The sequence below is a fragment of the Octopus sinensis genome, linkage group LG28 (genome assembly GCF_006345805.1).
Source record: "Octopus sinensis linkage group LG28, ASM634580v1, whole genome shotgun sequence".
In the NCBI taxonomy this organism is placed as follows: domain Eukaryota; kingdom Metazoa; phylum Mollusca; class Cephalopoda; order Octopoda; family Octopodidae; genus Octopus; species Octopus sinensis.
In genome coordinates, this window is record NC_043024.1 from 832098 (window position 1) to 841030 (window position 8933).

Genomic DNA, 8933 nt, shown 5'->3' on the forward strand with positions numbered 1-8933 from the left:
CCACAACATGTAGGACAGCTGAACACAAGGATCAAAAGGAAGGACATTGGCAGTAAACATTGACCTTTGATTTATAATTTTTTCAGTACAGAACCGGCAAATTGGGAATGATGAAAAGCAGCATTTAGAAAACTGCATGAAATGCTGATCTTGACGACTCCCTGCTCCCAAAAGCTACAGAGCCAGTCTGCAGCTGTACCTCATCATAGGTGAAGAAAGAAAACTGAACGAAAAGAAAGACTGGTGGTGTTGGGTAAGAAGCCCAGTCATTTAACAAATGGCAGTCAGAGCCATTAGAGAACTGTCGAGGAACCAGAAAAGCAAATAAAGAAAGCAATGGACAGCAGCAAGCCTCGGAAGCTACGGTTTCCTAATCATTACCAATTGCAGCTCCAAGGATGGCAAGGGTAATCACTTCATCCTCAATGCCAGGGGTTGTCGATGCCTGAGTCTCCCCACTCCCAGCATCTTGTGATGATGAGGAGCAAATGGAAGCTAGAGAGATGTGGCAAGTGAACAGCAAAGAGAGGACAGTGGCAAAGAAGAAAAATGGAAGTGGGGCCATCTCTCCTTTCTCAAGACACAGAGGGATTTACAAGTGGTCGTATTAAAGTGGGGGATCCCTAGGAGAAGCAGGTGGATGAAGTTGTAGCTGTGAAGGAATTAGAATCTGAATGCAAGAAACTCGAGTACAAACAGGTTGGAGTCATGAAGTGATCTGATCCAGTCTTAATGTCTGCCCTTATTGGGTTTTCTCGTCCCTGTTTTAATCGTATTTATTTACAAGGGTTCAACTGCTTTCACACACATATATACATACATACACACACACACATATATATAGTTGCATATTTACCGTTTTATTAGTAATTACATTCTTTACGTCTTTCTATATCAAACATCACCATTGCTCCCTTTTCGTTCGTAATTAACGTAGTTACTCGTATTTAAGTCGCACCCCTAATTTAGGGTTAAATCTTAATACAAAGTGTTCTCCCTTCGTTGATTCAGTTTTACCTCGCAAGTCGCACCCAAGTTTTTCTTTTTTCCAGTTTAAAAATCACGTATAAAAAATGTTATTTACACACGAGTAAACATGGTGATATATCCCCGTGCATGCTCTCACACAACCAATAATCCGTTTTATAACACGTTTTGTATAAAATAAATGGCTCCAAGTTGCAAATAAATCATGAGAACAATTTCTAAGATAGGCATGGGACCAAACATTTTGGGGGTCAGTGGAATAGTCGATAACATCGACAATACTTAATTGGCACTTTACTTTACCAACCCCGGAAGGATAAAAAGACAAAGTTGACCTCAGCGGGATTCGAACTCGGAACGTAAAATCACGTTAATAAAAACACGATGGACTATTATCAATATTTTAGTATTATTACAATAAGATTTTCATACAATAAAATTACATTATCATTTCTACTATTTCACAACTATATTCGTTGTAATTGCTATATAACTAAAATAACAAATCACTATTTCTATAATACTAACATTATTGTATTACTACTCGATATATTTTACTAATACTAGAATACTACTACATATTATTGTTATTATACTACTACTATGTATTATCATTATCGATGCCTTACTATACTACCATATAGTATTTCTATTGTTGAATTACTCTGTATTATTCTTCTTGTTATCGCATTACCACTGCTACTACTATAAACTAATCGTTATTATTGTTTACTATGATTTTTAATATGATTCTAACTCGCATCCTACTACAACTATTAACACAAAACACACCCCACACTTTGTTACTCAGTCAATGTATCGCATTGTGCTTGAGTAATGTTAGAACACCTTACACTTTGTAGCCTATAAAAAAGTGACCATCACCACGATTATCACAATTTTTATGGTTCTATTTATTAGAAATATCATCAATATTTCCAAATATGACTAACTATTGCTGTTAATTATCACTATTCCTATTTTTATTGTCGTTATTTCAAATCTTACTCATTTCTGCTGTTAATTATTTTGACGATTATTATCTTCTATCGTCGAATGCTGCTATTTCAAATAGTCCTGTCGTTATTATGATTCATTATTGTCGTCGTTATTATTGTTTTTTTATACCAAATGTCGCTAATTACTGCCGATCATTAGCGTTAATTAGGATTTTTCTTGTTATTTCATCCCAGCTTCAGCTGTGGGACAAAATGGCGGCCCTCAGGTTTCGCCTTGACCTTTTCACTGAGACAAAAACACCGTCTACTTTGGGCTTTATTGTTTCCATTATTGCCTGCACAATCTACCTGGCACACCATAAGAACCGGATGCACAAGACAGAGTGGGAAACGAAAACGGCAAACGACTGAAAGGAAGCCAGATGCTTGATGGCAGCGAAGCAAGTACAATGTTGTGATGTTGGCGAAGGAGATGGAGGAAGGGAGAAGCGAGAGGCTGATCGTTGTGGATGGCTTGGAGCGAGCCTTCTCTTGATTGTTACACACAATGAAACAAATAAAGTGATAAACAAGTGCCGAGACAAAGGAATGGCTTGAACAATATACAAACACGCGAAACGTATATAAATATATTTATAAATATATAAACGCACTTACCATGAACTTGTGAATCTTGGAAGCAGAAAGGGAACTCTTCTTACTGATGAAACCAATAAACTCCAACAGCTTTTATGCTGCAACTCAACTGCACCTCCACTGCACTTCCACTGCACCCTTTCCAGCATCTACTTTTCCGTCGTCTCTCTCTATCCTAATATCTCTCTCTTTCTCTGTCGTCTCTCTCTCTATCGTAATATGTTTCTCTTTATCTCAAGCGCTATCTTCGCCGTTATTCTCTTTATTTCTTACTGATGAAACCAATAAACTCCAACAGCTTTTATACTGCAACTCAACTGCACCTCCACTGCACTCTTTCCAGCATCTACTTCTCTGTCGTCTCTCTCTCTCTTTCGCTATCGTCTCTCTCTATCGTAATATGTGTATCTGTCTCTCCTTTCTCTTTATCTCAAGCGCTATCTTCGCCGTTATTCTCTCTATTTCTTCACCTCTCTAATTTTTTTTCTTTCTCAAGCTCTATCTTCGACTTTATTTTCTGCATTTCTTTCCCAGTCTCTAACAACTTACTATTTTCTCTCTCTCCTTTCTCAAGTTATCAAGTTCTGTCTCTCTTTATCGTTTTCTCACAAGTTTCCCCTCATCTCCTTCTCTAATCCTGTCTCAGTCTCTACTTTCTCTAAGTTTATGCAATCTTCATCTGTTTATATCTCCACCTTATTTGCCTTATTTTCTTCTTTAATTTTCCTTCTCTCTATTTTTACCTCATTCTCTTCTTTCTCTCCCTTACTCTTCTCTCTATTGTCTTCTTCTTTTCTGTCTCCAACTTTGTGCTCTCTCACTTTCATTTTAAATAGTAACTCCCTCAATTTATCATATATATATACATATGATGAAATAATCCTGTCTACCCACATACAGGTATATCTGTGTAAATTCTTTTTTATTGCAACTCAACTGCTGCTCGACTTCATTTTATTCCAGCCTCTAGTTTTCCATCACTTTTCCAATCTGTTTCTTTCTCATATGTAAATGTATTTATGTTATGTGTGTGTTCTTCAATTAGTGATATGTGTGTATATATATGTATATAGATAGATAGATAGGTAGTGGGCATACAGGATTCTTTCATCATGCCTTAAGGTTTCATACAATTAACTTTATCATCAAAAGTATTCATCAGTAGATCTTAAGTAATAAAATGATAGTCAGGGTATTTAAAATTACTGGACATAAGTGTTTGCCAGAGATAAACAACAATCATCTTATCATGCAAAGAAGCATTTTAAATGGTAGATCACTGATAAAAAAATTTCCTGTCTCTTATCAACAAACACTTTCTAAAAGCGCAGAGATTTTAGCCATTGTTCAGTAAAAGGAATGTAAAAGGGTGTTTCAGTTGTATAAGTGATATGTCTAGCATCAAAGATGCTTAAGAAGGATTCTGTGGCTGTATTAGTAAGACCACGTGACTAAGGAAAACATTCCAAAGAGAGCCAACGTAAGACCGCTTGTTGGAATCATCACAAAATGAAGACAAAAACTAACAGGTCACATACTCCAACTATCAGAACACTATCGGAGGGAAGAAATTATATGATGCAGAACATTCATAACTGACATGAGAGAAGCCAATATCACATTGTTGTATGTAGTGAAAATTGCAGCTAACAGAAACCCGTGGCATCAACTTGCTGCCCAATCTACTCAAGAACACAGGAGGAATTGATACTGGTACCATAATGAGCCACAATTCAGATACCCTACAGCTGTGCCAAGAGGCCAACATGCAGTATTTATGTGCCCCTTGGAAAGGGCTGACAGGCAAATAGGTAAAGGTACCCCTTTAACATCATTGTCTTCTCATAGGCCCAGTTGTCTGGTTTCCATGGTGTGTAAGTGAGCAAGGTCACAACATTCCCTCTCAACATGATGCTAGTCTGTCACAGGGTCACACATTTAAAACTGAGTGAACTGGAGAAATGTGAAACAATGTGTTTTGCTCAAAAATAAAACTCTGCCAATGTAGGAATTGAAACCATTGTCTTGGAATGGCAAGTGCAAAACCCTAACCACTCACTCACTGGCAGTCTGTCAGTTATGATGATGAAGGTTTCAGTTGATCTGATGGGGAACTCAAGTCAAAAACCAGTAAGTATGGAGAAAGCTTAGCAAGCCATAATGGCCACTTCCATGGCTTTGGTCAGCTCAGATCTATAGTAGAAGATACTTACCCAAGGTACTAAGTAAAGCATTTGATATTAGCAAACTCTGCTATTAAGTCTGACACGAGAGCTTTCTAAGTTGCCTGGTTATGATTTTACCATTACGAGTTCAACTGGGGAGGGAGCAAGGGGGACAGTCAACTCCAGCTGATGCTTTTATGAGGGCAGTACTTTTGAGCCTGCAGTATAAACTTGTATAGGCTGTATTGGCCCCAGGAGGGAAGCAAACTCAAGGGCTATCACAAATGGCACATACTTTAGCTATGTCACTGTGCTGGGCCTTCTCTCCCACACTTTCTATCAAATCTAATTCAACCTAACATCTAGCAATGTCTCTTCGACATTAATGACCTCCTTACTTTCAATTTCAACACTAACTCCCTTGCAGAGTCTGGAGATGAAGCACAATTCAAAGAGTCTGCAGATAGCAATGGTTTGTGTACTCACTTGATAGAGCAGAAGTGCCAGGCTGTTGCCAAGCAATAATGGTTGAATGGTCCAAGCTGGAACCTTAGCCAGACAGGAGTTGTTTCTCAAAAGCATCACAACCTCAAGGTGGGTATGCCTTAGTTCAGTGAGCACCATCTGCATGGTGAGTGGCAGCATTGCCCTTCTGGGGTATCACTTCAGAACCATCCTACCCAACTTGTTTGAAGAGATCGAGGCAAAAAGGATTGCTTGCATATGACTCAACTAGCCATTCAGAATGTCATGCTTCGTAGAGCAGCCCCCACATTGAGATCTCTCGAGTCTCTTCTTGCGAACAACACAATCCACCCTTCAAGAGGCATCTGGCGGATGGTAGCCACAACTTTGTTGGTGATGGAGGAGACAAAGCAGAATTGTTGTTGGTATGTAGTTCAACAGCAAGTCACCATGTGCAATGATGTGTTGTTGCTGTTAAGCAACAAGACGGGTAAGGGTGATTAGGTGATGGTGTAGGGCTTAGGGGCGGGAAACCCTAAACCTTGGAAAAAAAAAGAAACTTTGGTCGTCTTGTTGTAGTCGAGGGCTCTTCGTTGACACCTGACACCACTGGGAGGTGGCCCTCGAAGTCGCTGGAAATGTTGATCTCCAGGTCCAAATTCTTGAACGGCTGCAATGATGTGTGCCCTGTAAAGTGGTTTTGTCTCTCAAGTCCCACTGTGCAGTGTAGTTGAATTTTCCAGGTCAAAGTTTTAGAGCCAAAAAATGTTAGTTGACTTATATACCAAGGTGAATTTGGAGGACCAAACATTCCACGTGAAATGCAGCAGGATTTGAAAAGATAGGGACAATGTCTGGATGTTTGCACTATGTTGACTTGGATGCTGGAAAATAGGGTATTTCATAAGAAACTATGTACTGTATGGGGTAGAATTAATAGTGTTGCCGAGTGGATAACTGTTGATTAGTTAAGTGGCCTTCTTTTGCTTATAGTCTAGAACGACTGTTATGGCAGCACCGTTCTATACAGATGAGCTGTATTCAAATGGAGATTTTATTTGAGTTTTATATATCGTCAGCAACTAACCAAAGCTGATATCTGTTGGCTTGAAAAAGAATCCAGTTTTTGTGATATAGTTTAGCAATGTTGTACATATTGGTTGCCAGGAGAAATCCTCAGCGTTTGTGTTTGTATGGCAGCAGTCGAATGACTGAAACAAGGAAAAGAATATATATATGTGTGTATGTATATATATATATTACATATGATGGGCTTCTTTCAGTTCCACTCACAAGGCTTTGGTCTGTTCTAGGCTATAGTAGAAAATAGAAAATACTTGTCCAAGGTGCTACACAGTTGTCCCAATAAAGTGTTTGCCAACCAGCCTGGGGTTTGAACTCTTGTGGTCAGTAACATGGTATGCTTTAAATAATCCAAGCTACCTAGGTGTAAGATTACGAATTGAGACATAGTTGCTTAACCTGCTAGAAGTAGTAGTCAAATCATCCTCATCAAATTATAGCCCACTCTCTTAATGAAGGATCGAAACACTGCATTATAATCCAAGATATCTCTTGAGGTAGGATGTATTATGCTTGATCAAGATCAGGGCTAAACAACAGTAGAAGCTCTCACAAGCAGCAGCTGAGATACAAGGGAGATAAATACGAGCGGATTTGATTTTGATAGCTTTTGATGCCTTCTAAACGGAACAAGGAGGATAATCGGAGCAGTGGGTGTGTATTCTTATACGTGTTTCAGTCATTTGAGCGTGGCCATGCTGTAGCACAGTCCCGAAGAGTTTTAGTCAAACAAATTAACCCCAGGACTTTATTTATTCTATCAGTTTTTTTTTTTGCCGAACCGCTAAGTTACGGGGGATGGAAACACACCAACATTGGTTGTCAAGTGATGATGTAGGGACAGATACATATGTGTATATCTATGTGTCTGTGTTTGTTATATATCACGGGTTTCTTTCAGTTTCCGTCTACCAAATCCACTCGCAAGGTTTTGGTCGGCTCAAAGCTATATGTAGAAGACACTTGCCCAAGGTGCCATGCAGTGGGACTGAACCCAGAACCATGTGGTTAAAAAGCAAGCTACTTGACACACAGTCACGCCTGTGTGTGTATATATATATTTATACTTTTACTTGTTTCAATCATTTGCACCACATTCAGTCGAACAAAATTGACCCCAGGACTTATTCTTTCTAAGTCTGTTATTTATTCTATTGGTCTCCTTTGCCAAACCGCTAGTTTACGGGGGACGCAAACATACCAACACCGGCTGTCAAGCGATGGGGGGATGGACAGGGAGACAAACACAGACACATCCTTATATATAAACCCCCATACCTGGAGCCTTCCCTTATTGGACCTGAAACTCATGTTGGACTGTGAACCTGAACGCTGGTGAGCATGGATATATATTTACATGTGCACAGAAGTACACGTATGCTTAGGTGTAGGGACATGTCCATATATGCACGCGTATGGTGTAACCCGCTCCTTTTTTAGAAAGTTTATGTAAGGGTGTGTACGGATGTGCAGACCTCGACTCTCACTTGGTGTCCTGAATAATAAAATGAACCCTAAAAATAATTTATATATTATCATGTGATTGACCAGACTATCGGATGTTGTTACATATCGCTGGTCACAATGCGCTTTGCATCATAATAGCCTTTGAATGAAGAAAAAAAATCTCCCAGTGAAACATTTGATAACAATGTGTAATGGATGACAAAACATATTGAGAATCTGGAATCAAACCATTGTTTTGTCTTTTTTTTAGGAATATGTAAATTACTTTGCAAAGAGAAAGCTTCCACAATTTGAAGAATCCCAAAGTTGGTCCACATCAGAGTTCGGTTCTTGAGTTAGGTCTTTGTGCACTTATGTAAAACCTGTGTCAAAATAGAGAGAAGCCTGGTGCAGTCTTCTACCTGGCCAACTCCTGTCAAACCATCCAACCCATGCCAGCATGGAAGGCAGACATTAAACGATGATGATGATGATGATGACACAAAATGTTAGTGAAGAATGGCAAATAAATAGAATCTTCTTTAGTTTCTGGAGAAGTGGCATTGATTTGTACAGGTCCTAATCTGTGTAGAAATTTCTGTCTATACAAAGCCATCAAGCTCCGTCTATATGCAGGGATTCTCACCTTTTGACTTGCTTCATCAACCAGCTTGTGCAAGACACTCTTTTTATCTTGTAAGCACAACAAGGCCTTTATTTAACCAGCATTTTGATTGAAATGAGACATGAAACAAACAAAATACATAAAAAGCCATTTTGGATTTGCCAATCATCTTGTTATGGTGAAAATACTTCCAGAGAATTCCACAGATGTTTTATGTGATTTTCTTTCATTTGTTCACCAACCTCTGTCTGAGTGTACCTCAACATAACCCCCACCATCACCATTTAATGCCCATTTTCCATGCTGGCATGGGTTAGACTATTTGACTGGAGAGCTGCGTCAGGCTCCAGTTGTCAGTTTTAGCTTCGTTTCTATGGCTGGATGACCCTTCCTAAGGACAACCCCTTATACAAAATGTACTGGGTGTTCTCTGTGCCATTGGCCTGGCTGCCTCTGTGTGCATATAATGTTTGCTATGAATATTATTGTTTGGAAGAGCATCTAGCTGTAGAAACCAGCCAAAGCAGAAATTGGAGCTCGGCAGTCATCCAGCTTCTCAGCTCCTGT

The 8933-nt window shown here is 39.2% G+C and overlaps 1 protein-coding gene across 1 annotated transcript in view; it reads right to left on the reverse strand.

Annotated features, from left to right (window-relative positions):
* Positions 1-2722, reverse strand: part of LOC115225803 (CCR4-NOT transcription complex subunit 2) — a 75125-nt gene extending 72403 nt beyond the window's left edge. The window contains exon 1 of the mRNA XM_029796763.2: positions 2604-2722. The gene's annotated coding sequence lies outside the window, so the exon portion shown is untranslated. The remainder of the gene's footprint in view (positions 1-2603) is intronic.
* Between the last annotated feature and the right edge of the window lie 6211 nt (positions 2723-8933).